Below are 12,477 nucleotides of genomic sequence, written 5' to 3' on the forward strand. Positions count from 1 at the left end.
CCAGTGCCTTTCAAAATAGATAGTTAGTTCACTTAAACAGTAGTTCATTATTTTTCTTTCATACTTTAACTAGTTGCTGTGACCATTTTCTCAGGACAGGGCTGAGGACATAGGGGCAGGGCAGTGGGCACAGAGACCAGGCTCAGCCCAGTGCACTTCAGCCTTTCTAGATGGTCTTTTGGAACTACAGTATTTGTGTGTGCAACTGTTTGGAGTTTTCATGTTTTGTTGTAAGGGGAAATAAAAGAACATGTATCCACTTAGTCTATAGAGTGCTTCACAGTGTTGTTAATCATATTCTGTATATTGTACAATATATGCAAGGTTTATTAATTTTGCATAACAGAAAAACCTGTGATTTTGTCAAACATTTTCTTCCCCCCAACCCTCCCCGGAGAACTATCATTATATGTTCTTTGTGAGTGTGTGAGAATTTTGATTACCAGTAACATTCATTGCATGTTCATTGAGGGCAATGTCCTTTCTTGTTGACACAAATGTCAGAACATTCCTTTTAAGAAAACCTAATCATATCCCATTGTTGTATATTTCAGAATTTTATTATAATTTCCTGCTGAGAGGCTTTTCGTTCATTTCATAACTTGACAAATGTGGACATTGCTGGGATGAGCAGTGTGGGCATAGATCACTTTGTGCTGTTATTTTTGGGAACATACAAATGATTCACAAAGTGTCTCTAACAAGATGAATCACCTGTTTGATGTTTACATAAAGTCAGAAGCCAAGCTCCTCTTAAACCCCACTGCAGTGGGCTGAGGACAGTGTGATCAGGCTGTGGACTCTGAGTAGAAGCTTACTATTTTCTATGCTTTTATAACAACAAGTGCCAATACTGCTCTTTATTATGATGAATTTTCCAGGATTCTTTGTAGAAGTAAAGGCCAGAGCTGAAGTGACTGGTCCTCAGCAGTGGGCCTTCCCCATGAGTAAAAAGAGGAGACCAGTGAGGAAGCTGGAGAGACTGAGAAATGGTGTGTAGACTTCCTTCTCTGAATTGACTCAGGGATCATTGTTGTAAAATGTTGGTTGATCTATACTTTACACAATGTTAGATCAGGATGCTGGAGTCCTGAGACTTAAGAAATACCAACATAGCCTATTAGTAGTAGAGAAGCATAAATGTGAACCCAGGCATGTGTCCCTGAGTCTGATTCTCTGAGCTGCCAGCTGCACTTAGCACACTGAACAAGGCTGCCCCTGACCATAGGGTCAGTAGGAGCCTTCCAGGTTATGGAAACTCTCCCTTGTGATTCTGTAAATTCCTAAGTCCACAGGGAGCCTCAGTGGTAAAATCTGAGGACAGTTGTGATAAAAGAACTGACAGCATATGTCACTGCCCTGGGCCAGAAGGGCTTGTAGAAGTCAGACTGATATAGCAATTTCCCAGGCTTGCAGACACCACTGGACCTCTTGTCATTTGAATGGTTCCACGTATTCATATCCCATGTATCTCTGCTATCCCAGCATCTCTGCCACTGAGATCACTTTAACTAAAAAAACGAGGGTCTGTTTTCTCATTTCTTTTTTAAATAAACAGATTAATTTCTTTTTTAATTTGTTAAATTATCTTTATTTTTTATTGGGTAGACACAGCCAGAAATCAAGAGAGAAGTTTGAGAGAGAAAGGGAGAGAGACAGAGAAATACTGCAACCCTCCTTCACCACTCATGAAGCTTTTACCCTAAGGTGGGGACCAGGGGCTCGAACCCAGGACCTTGCCCACTGTAACATGTACTCTCAACCAGGTGTGCCACCACCTGTCCCCAACTTTTAATCAGAGCACTGGTTTAGTTCTAGTTTATGGTGGAGGATTGAAACTGGGACTTTAGAGCCTTGGGTACATTAGTCTGTTTGCATAACCATTATGCTATCTCCCCTGCTCTGTTTTCTCATTTCTTTCCCACTCTCCCTTGTGTTACTCCCATAAGAAGCTCAGTAGTCAGTTGTGTGCCTTTCACCCACTGCAACCACATCTCATAGTTGTAGTGTGTCTCTGTCTTCAATAGCTTCCTCATTCACTTGTGTCTTTAAGATTGTGTTCTGGAGTCCACTGAAGAGGACATCGCTGACGAGATTCCAGGTAAGGGCAGCTTCTGAGGTTTGATCCAAGGGAAGTGGGGTGCTGAGTTATAGCTGCCATTTCAGGCCCAGAGGGTGAGTGATATGATAGAATGAGAAAGGAAATAGAAGTGAGGGCCATTGTGTTTTCAAACTGTCTGACATGGTAGGAAGAGGGATTATGCCTCTGGTAATCAATGCCTAGTTTGTATAAGCATCTTTTCTTACTCTGAGCACTAAACATGATCTTTTCAGTGACTTATGTATCTCCCTGAGCAGTTCTTGCATGCATTACTCTGGGTCTATTTGGGCAGAAACCCCTGAAATGAAATTCAGTGCCCATGACACTGGGTTTCATATTCATCCACCTGTCATATAAACAAACTGGAGGCTCCCTCTCTCACTTGCACTTGCACTGGAAACACAGTTCTACTGTGAGCCAGGCGCTGAGTATGAATTAGGCCCTCTCTGTGTACACAGTGGAGGTGGAGCCCCTGCATGTTCAGAGCTGGTCTGGAATGAAGGATCTCCCAGGCCGGGTCACACAAGTATTTCCTCTGAGCCTCTCACTGTCTGCTGTGCTCCACTAGGAGCACTAGGGTGGGCTGCACACTCTGGGGCAAAGTGCTCCCCTCCACTCCACCCTCCTCCTCCCCACCTGCAGGGGCTCAGAGCAGGCTGCTCTTGCTCCATTGAGAGACACACATGCTCAGTGCACCCCAACTGCAGGGCAGCAGGGACTCTAGAGGCCTGTGGCAGGGACTGCTGACCTTGTTCTACACTCATCCCTGTGACCTGATCTCCAGGAACTGTCTACCCTCAGTGATGTGACAAGTTCCCCCAGGTCACCTGCTCACTCCAGACTCAGAACAGTGACTTCATGTGTGGAATTGGGTTTATGTCACCTTACATAGCTATAGAGCTGACAATAACTGTGTCCTCCTAGAATTCTCTAAGAAGGCAGAAGATACAGAAGAGGACAAGGACTCCCTTCTTTCTGAGGCAAGGTCAACTCTCACTGACAGAGGTAGTGCTTTCCTGCTTTCTGTCTCAGCATAGTGTAGACATGAACACCTGGCCATGTGCATCAGAGACATTTGGTCGAATAGTTGGGGATGTTGTGTATCCCAATGCATATTTGATTCAAGAGTGCATTAAAACCTGGCATTATCTGTTTATAATCCCTAGTGGTAGGGATTTGTTCCCAGTACCAACATTTCCTTATATAATATGGACCTTGAAATTAACAAATAAGATAAATTCAATTTTCCAGGAAGATACTGAACCTATTTTGTAAGTGGCATTCATGTCATCTTTAGGAACACACTTTATTCACTGTAATTTCTCTTATTATTTCCTAGCAATTGCCATAAACCCACAAGCATGCATACAAAATAGACCATGTGTGACACTCTGCTTTCTTCTTATAATTGCAGGATTTCTCAGAGGAAGAAACAGTGGGTGAGTGTTTTGGAAGCCCTCATTAGGAGGGACACTGTCTACACAGTTCTTCAGGTTCTCACCTGCTGACGACAGCGTGGAGCCCTGACATGGCCACCTGGGGGGAGAGGTCTGGGGCCTGCAGTTCTGCAGCGCCTGGAGTAGCTGTGTTCCTGCTGGTGCTGTGGGTCTGTGTGTGTGGGTGTGAGAGGGCGTTTCTGTGTGTGGTCTGGGAAGTGTGATTTTTAAAGATTAAGGGAAAGTTTTTTTATTTCTCTTCAGCATACAAAGTAACTTATTTGGCCAACCTTCTGTGGATGAATTGCAATTTTCAACACAAGTTTGGTTAAGTTTCATAATCTTTAGAACATGTCACAGTATTTTGAATATGAGGATAATTTATAGTATAAATTAGTGAATGTCATCATTATGCTACATATAGTAACATTTCCCTAAACTTACAAATAGATTTGAATGATTATTTGGAGATCATGAATGGTTCTGGAGAGATACATGAATAACACTATGCCACAATTTGTTTAGACATCCTTTCCAAAAGCTAATATGAACACTTTTGTGGGTGAGCACTGGCAGAGATAAATTAATGGAATATTCAATTTAGAAACAGTGGGATTTGCTTGTGTTTTGTATTTATGTAGTCAAATTTGAATAGTGATCTTAGGAATATTGTCCTCACTGTGTTTTTTTTTTATTTAAGAAAGGATTAATTAACAAAACCATAGGGTAGGAGGGGTACAACTCTACACAATTCCCACCACCCAATCTCCATATCCCACCCCCTCCCCTGATAGCTTTCCCACTCTCTATCCCTCTGGGAGCATGGACCCAGGGTCATTAAGGGTTGTAGAAGGTGGAAGTTCTGGCTTCTGTAATTGCTTCCCCACTGAACATGGGCGTTGACTGGTCAGTCCATACTCCCAGTCTGCCTCTCTCTTTCCCTAGTAGGGTGGGTCTCTGGGGAAGCTGAGCTCCAGGACACATTGGTAGGGTCTTCAGTCCAGGGAAGCCTGGCCGGCATCCTGATGACATCTGGAACCTGGTGACTGAAAAGAGAGTTAACATACAAAGCCAAACAAATTGCTGAGCCATCATGGACCCAAGGGTTGGAATAGTGGAGAGGAAGTGTTAGGGGGGTACTCTGCAAACTCTAGTGTACTTCTGCTTTCAGGTATATATTTTGCAGTAGTTTATGGATACGTGTGAACATATGCTCTCTCTCACAGAACACGGTCTATATCTAGGTTTTGGGACTTTGTTAGAAAGTGAACCACCTGAGATGGAATTAGAGTATATTATGAAAGGAAAGGTCTCACCCAAGTAATGAAGTTGAAGGGTTCTCATTCCACACGTGAAGTCTCTGGACACAGTCTGAAGTGAAGCATGTTGAGGTGGCAATCGTTATGTTGATTAGGTTGCAATTGGCAGATGCAATATTATTTGATATGGATTGGGAGAGGCATGTGGGAAAGTGGGCCCTATCCAAGGGTTCCAGGATTGGGGGAAGTAGAGGCTCTATAGTGGAGGTGTAAGGTTCCTGCTGTCATAGGGTTAAAAAAGACAATGGATAGTTAATGTTACCATCACATTATTTGGTAACTGGGTTAACTTTGAAAGGTCCTTTTGTTAGGGTTTGCTGTATAGTACCCAGTATCTTGTATATAGCTGTGCTATTGGTTGCTTCTAATCTACTTGGTCTAGGCTTTTGAGAGAGTCTGCATATCAATTATACAGCCTATATATTAAAAAGATTCAGTCTGTGTTTTAAAAAACTTCGAGACATACAATTAAATTTCCCCCTCTCATATTTAATTAGTGATTTATATAACTGCATTTTACTAGGAGTGTACATAAACACCATTCCTACCACCAAAAGGACATCTTTGGTGAATCAAACCCAATTGCAAGGAAGACTAAAGCAGAAACAAACCAATGGGACTACATCAAATTGAAAAGCTTCTGCACATCCAAAGAAACTATTAAACAAACAAAGAGACCCCTCACAGAATGGGAGAAGATCTTCATATGCCATACATCAGGCAAGAAACTAATCACCAAAATATATAGAGAGCTCAGCAAACTTAGCACCAAAAAAGCAAATGACCCCATCCAAAAATGGGCAGAGGATATAAACAAAACATTCACCTCAGAGGAGATCCAAAAGGCTAACAAACATGTGAAAAACTGCTCTAGGTCACTGATTGTTAGAGAAATGCAAATTAAGACAACACTAAGATACCACCTCACTCCTGTAAGAATGGCATACATCAAAAAGGACAGCAGCAACAAATGCTGGAGAGGTTGTGGGGACAGAGGAACCCTTTTACATTGCTGGTGGGAATGTAAATTGGTACAGCCTCTGTGGAGAGCAGTCTGGACAACTCTCACAAGGCTAGACATGGACCTTCCATATGATCCAGTAATTCCTCTCCTGGGGTTATACCCCAAGGACTCCATAACACCCAACCAAAAAGAGGTGTGTACTCCTATGTTCATAGCAGCACAATTCATAATAGCTAAAACCTGGAAGCAACCCAGGTGCCCAACAACAGTTGAGTGGCTGAGAAAGCTGTGGTATATATACACAATGGAATACTATGCAGCTATCAAGAACAATGAACCCACCTTCTCTGACCCATCTTGGACAGAGCTAGAAGGAATTATGTTAAGTGAGCTAAGTCAGAAAGATAAAGATGAGTATGGGATGATCCCACTCATCAACAGAAGTTGAGGAAGAAGATCTGAAAGGGGAACTAAAAGCAGGACCTGACCAAATTGTAAGTAGGGCATCAAAGTAAAAATGCTGTGGTGAGGGGTAGACATGCAGCTTCCTGGGCCAGTGGGGGGTGGGAGTGGGTGGGAGGGATGGGTCACAGTCCTCACTGTTGTTATCACTCTTAAGATTACAATTCTTTTCCCCTTCCTTAAGGAGTATACTTTCACACCTCCAGATGACTGTGTTGTTCCCTCATCCACCCCCAAAATTCTGTTCCATACCAGCTGCTAGAAACCTTAACCTTTCCTTGATCTCCCATGCCCCTCTCTTCTACCAACTGCCTTTGATATAGATGTATCAGTCCTAACAATTGCTAAATTTTTATTTCACTTCATAATCAAAGATAGTTTTAGTATTTTTCCAAAATAGCAATATGTTACATTAAAATCCAGGAATTATTCCATTGGATATATATTTTGTTAATTTTTTTCTTTTTTTAATTTATTTTTTATTTAAGAAATGATAAATTAACAAAACCATAGGATAGGAGGGGTACAACTCCACACAATTCTCACCACCCAATCTCCATATCCCACCCCCTCCCCTGATAGCTTTCCCATTCTCTATCCCTCTGGGAGCATGGACCCAGGGTCATTGTGGGTTGCAGAAGGTAGAAGGTCTGGCTTCTGTAATTGCTTCCCTGCTGAACATGGACATTGACTGGTCAGTCCATACTCCCAGTCTGCCTCTCTCTTTCCCTAGTAGGGTGGGTCTCTGGGGAAGCAGAGCTCCAGGACACATTGGTGGGGTCTTCAGTCCAGGGAAGCCTAGCCAGCATCCTGATGGCATCTGGAACCTGGTGACTGAAAAGAGAGTTAACATACAAAGCCAAACAAATTGTTTAGCAGTCATGGACCCAAAGGTTGGAATAGTGGAGAGGAAGTGTTGTGTGGGTACTCACTGCAAATTCTAGTGTACTTCTGCTTTCAGGTATATATTTTGCAGTAGTTTATAGATACATGTGAACCTATGCTCTCTCTCACAGAACATGGTCTAGATCTAGGTTTTGGGACTTTGTTAGAAAGTGATCCACCTGGGGTAGAATTAGAGAATACTATGAAAGGAAAGGTCTCACCCAAGGAATGAAGCTGAAGGGTTGTCATTCCACACGTGAAGTCTCTGGACACAGTCTGAGCTGAAGCATGTTGAGGTGACAATCGTTGGCGTTGACTAGGTTGTGATCGGCAGATGCAATATTATTTGATATGGATTGGGAGAGGCATGTGGGAAAGTGGGCCCTATCCTAAGGTTCCAGGACTGGGGGAAATATAGGCTCTCTAGTGGAGATGTGAGGTTCCTGCTTTATTAGGGTTCAAGAAGACAATGGATCAATGGATAGTTAATGTTATCATCACATTATTTGGTAATTTTATTATTTAGTCATATAGTTATGGCATTTAGGTTTAATCCTCATTATTTTGTAACTTCAGCAAGATTATCACTGTGTATTGGTGCCTACACAACTAACCCACCATTTGTAGTAGGACTTTCTTTTCTTAATATAACAAAAAGAAATTGAGAGAAGGACAGATAGAGAGACGAGATGAAGGGAGACACCTGTAGACCTTGTTTCACTGCTCATGAACCTTCCCCTGGGCAAGCACGGGCCAGGCTTTGAACCTAGTTCTTTGTGCATGTTAACTTGTGTGCTCAATCTGTTGTGGCACTGCCCATCCCTCCATATTTCTCTATTGTGAATATTGCAGGACTGTAGCTGTTAGCATAAGGAATTGTATATCTTCTGTATTAGTGTTTTTGGGTCCTCTGGATATGTGCCTGTGAGTTGTATTTCAGAACTGTAATTGGACCATGGACTGATTGGCAGTCTGGTCCTCCCAGCTCCCTTACAGGATGTAACCATCATTTCCAGCGATGGAGGAGGTGATTCATCATGATTTTATTTGCTATATTTTATTCAGTGTACCTTTTGTTGGGTTTTTTTGTAATCTCTTTTTTATTTTATTTATTTATTGTCCTTTTTGTTGCCCTTGTTGTTTTATTGTTGTAGTTATTATTGATATAATTTTTATTGGATAGGACAGAGAGAAATGGAGAGAGGAGGGGAAGACATAGGAAGAGAGAAAGATAGACATCTGCAGACCTGCTTTACTACCTGTGAAGTGACACTCCCCTGCAGGTGGGGAGCCGGAGTCTCAAACCAGAATCCTAATGCCTGTCCTTGCCCTTTGAACCACCTGTGCTTAACCCACTGCACTACCACCCAACTCCTACCTTTTGTTGGTTTTTAACTGAACTTTTAAATTCTGACTTCATCAATGAGCAGATAGATATCTCTTCCTACACCATTAGTCTTCAGAACCCTCTAGTTTTAATTTTCTCATTATTAACAGGATTGTAGATAATAGAGGCACAATTCCACAGAGTTTCTACGCCCAGATTCCCCTGTCCCGTTCCCTCTGAATAGGGCTTTTCTCGCATGACTAGAGTCTAGTGCCCTTGCATCAGTGGACTTGAGACAAGTGCCCTTTTGGGGAAAGCTGTGTCTTTCCTTAGGGGATGCTCTTAGGTGGGGACCTTTGCCTTTCTTTGGTTGGGACAAACACCTGCACCAGATTTTACTGATGCTCACAGTGTTTTCTGTTCTGCCATTTACAGTCCCCCCCCCCCCCCCGGTCCACCTCAAACAGTAAGTATTCTGAGCTCAAGCTTTGCTGTGGACACAATCATGACTGAGACAGGTTAGACATCCTTGGTGTCTTCACTCTGGAAACCAACCTGCTTTCTGGCCTCTGCTGGGAACTGTATTGAGGGGTGAGACATAGCAGATTTCCTGAGGAAAATGATGTCCCTGTCCAGCCCATAGAGATATATACTGTCTGGTAGTGTCTGCATCACAGGTGAACATCTGTTTATTGAATTTTATAGTTATTATAAACAGAAGTATGTGTGCATGAAACACAAAGAGAAAGGGGGAAGAGTGAGCCAGAGCACTGAAGTGATCATCTAGAGATGCTTGATTCCTCCATGGGTTTTCTCTCGCCCCTCTACTTGTGCCTGACAGCAGATCCTCAGACTGAAGTCCTGTCCACACAGGGCTTTGGAGTGCTTCTTGGTCTTTGATGGGAGCACAGGTTCCTGTCTGGTTTCCTAAAAACCTGGAACAGCAGAACAACTGTGCACAGGCAGCTAGGGAGAGAGCTTAATGGCTATACAAAAGCCTTTCAAACCCAAGGCACCAAAAGTCCCAGGTTCCCTCAATGCCAGCACCAACATACGTCAAAACTGAGCGGCACTGGTAAGAAAAGAAACAGAAAGCTGAGCAGCTGTGCACACTACACACCTGTGTCTAAGACTCACCGTCTCCCTCCTGTCATTGTAGGTGCTGACCGTCCTCATACCTGTTAAAGATGGTAAGTGTCCACCAGCTGCTTATGCCTCGGGGAAACTGGTTTCTTTAGTCAGGGTTCCTTCTTCCCTGGGGTCTTTCCATGAGAGTAGATATCGATGGCAAGGAGCATCAACCCTCTAGGGAAATCATCTTGCAAGTATCTGTGTGGCCTTTGGGAATGGAGCCCATGTTCATAAAGTGCACTGAATGTAGACTTGCAGTTCCTGATGTTGAACAATCCTGAAGCGAATCTGAACACATCCAGTAATGTGAGAAAACTCTCCTTGAAGATTTAGAAAGGAAAACTCTGTAAAGAATGGGCCATTAATGACATCATTAATATGAAAACTTCCTCCCAGTGGCCCCACACCCCTTCAGATTAGTTGAGGATTTTTTTTGTAATTTCTTTATTGGGGGATTAATGTTTTACAGTAGACAGTAAATACAATAGTTTGTACATGAATACTATTTCTCAGTTTTCCACAAATCAATACAACCCACACTAGGTTCTCTGTCATCATTTGGAACCTGCACTCTTCCCCCACGCCCACCCCAGAGTCTTTTAAGTTGGTGCAGTACACCAACTCCAATTCAGGTTCTACTTGTGTTTTCTCTTCTGATCTTGTTTGGAGTTCAGTATGATTTTAATGCAGCCTTGCCTACCAACTAATTGAGAGAGGAGAAAGGAGCCTGGGGCACATAGGATTCAACCAGATAACTCAAGTAGCAGGTGGGAACTGGTGCCACATGCCAGGCCCTGTGGAACCAAGGGGGAAAGTCCGAATCTGGGCCCAGCAGCCATACTTTCATGAGCCTGGTCACTGCCCCTCCTGAATGGGGGGCCTTGAAGGCCCTGAAGGAAGTCACCCAGCCCTGCCCCCTCAGGCCCTGTAACATCAACTCCTGTTTGCCCTTGGTGATGCCTCACTGCTGCCCTGCCCTCACCTCCCAGTCCTTTTGGTTGAAAGGTCTCAGAATGACCCTTCCCCTGTCAGCAGGAGGGCAGGCCAGAACTCCTCCCCTGCATGTGCCCTGGGGGAGCCCCTGCCACACCCAGCACTGAGGCCTTTGTGCAGGGAGCAGCCTCCAGGCAGAGCTGAGGGGGTTCCAGTCCACTCCCCCAGCGGTCATGAGGGCCTGTTATCAGGACAAGCTCTGGCCTTCTCTCTGGGGCTCTCTGGTCAGTCAGGGTCGCTGTGCTCCTCCCGAAAAGGGCAATGGCTTTTATTGGCTCAATAATGGCTGATAGGACAGTTGCTGATAGACAAGTAAAGTTTCTCCTCTTCCTGTGCTGGGTATTGATTCACACACTCCTCCAGCCATCAGCCCAAATCTGTCCTCACTGTCATGTCCTGGTGCCCAACACCCTCTCCCCCACACTGTCTCCCCCCTAGTCCGGAGTTCCCTGCTTTGCTGCCATACTCCTCACCCAGCTACTTTTCGCTTTGTTTCTCTTTGTGTTCCTGGCTTCTCCCACAACAGCTTTATGTGAGATCAGCTGGTGTTCTCCTTTCTCCCCATTCTGACTTATCTCAGATGACTTGACCCCTCACATGGCATGTGAGGGATGCAAAGGACAAGATGTCATCCTTATCTTGTCAGCTGGATAGATATTTATGCCATTCCCACTCGCTGGCTACTGTGAGCAATACAGCTTTTCACACAGGGAAGCATTTGTCCCTTTGGATGAGTGTTTTCATGGCAATTGCAAATCTGTCTAGGAGGTATTTTGCTGAGTCATGAGGGAATTCCTTTTTTTTCTTTTTTCCTTTTTTGCCTGAGTACCATTTTGATTGGAGGGCAATCCAGTTGGCATTCTCACCAAAAGTGGCCCAGTTTCTTTTTCTATACATCAAAATTCCTCCAATCTCTGTATTATCAATTTGGACGTGCGGTCCCCCAGAATGTTTTCCTGTCTTCTTTCCACCTCACTGTGCTTTGATAGGTGTGGTTGATAATTTATGGTGGGCATCAAACTAGATAGAATTTGAGGCTTCTGTGCTTAGCAGAGTAAGATAGTGACAGCAAGTACCAGATGGTTTCACTCATATATGGAATATAGAGTATTGAAACACATAACCTTGAAAGGAAAAAAAAAAAAGGAAAGGGGGTCAGGTGGTAGCGCAGTGAATTAAGTGTACATGGCAGGAAACGCAAGGTCCCACCTAAGTATCCAGGTTTGAGACCCTGGCAGTGAATCTCTGTATATACTTCATGTCCACACTTCCCAGAAGTCCTCCACCTTTATTTATTTGTTTATTTATTCATTTATTTATTTATTTCAGTGCACCTGGGACACTGAAGAAGTTTGGTGCCTGCACAATGCTGGACAGTGCTCCTGGGAACAATTTTTATTTTCTTTCTATTTTTCTTATACTTTCTTTTAAATTTTTTATATTTATTTATTTCCCCTTTTGCTGCCATTATTGTTTTTTATTGTTGTTGTTATTAATGTCGTCATTGTTAGATAGGACAGAGAGAAATGGAGAGAGGTGTGGAAGACAGGGGAAGAGAAATATAGACACCTGCTCACCTGCTTCACTTCTTATGAAGCGACTCCCCTGCAGGTGGGGAGCTGGAGACTCGAACCAGCATCCTTAACACTAGTCCTTGCACTTTGTGCCATGTGTGGTTAACCTGCTGCACTACCGCTTGACTCCCTATTATACTTTTTATAAGTGAAAATTCAGTGTAGATACACACATTCAACAGTAACCTACAGGTTCTCAACATGCAATCAATGTAATACTATAATTTCTTGTACCCAGCATCATCATAGGTCTTAGTATCTGCACAGTGACTTTGCTATCCTGGT

Source organism: Erinaceus europaeus, chromosome 5 (assembly GCF_950295315.1).
Source record: "Erinaceus europaeus chromosome 5, mEriEur2.1, whole genome shotgun sequence".
Lineage (NCBI taxonomy): Eukaryota > Metazoa > Chordata > Mammalia > Eulipotyphla > Erinaceidae > Erinaceus > Erinaceus europaeus.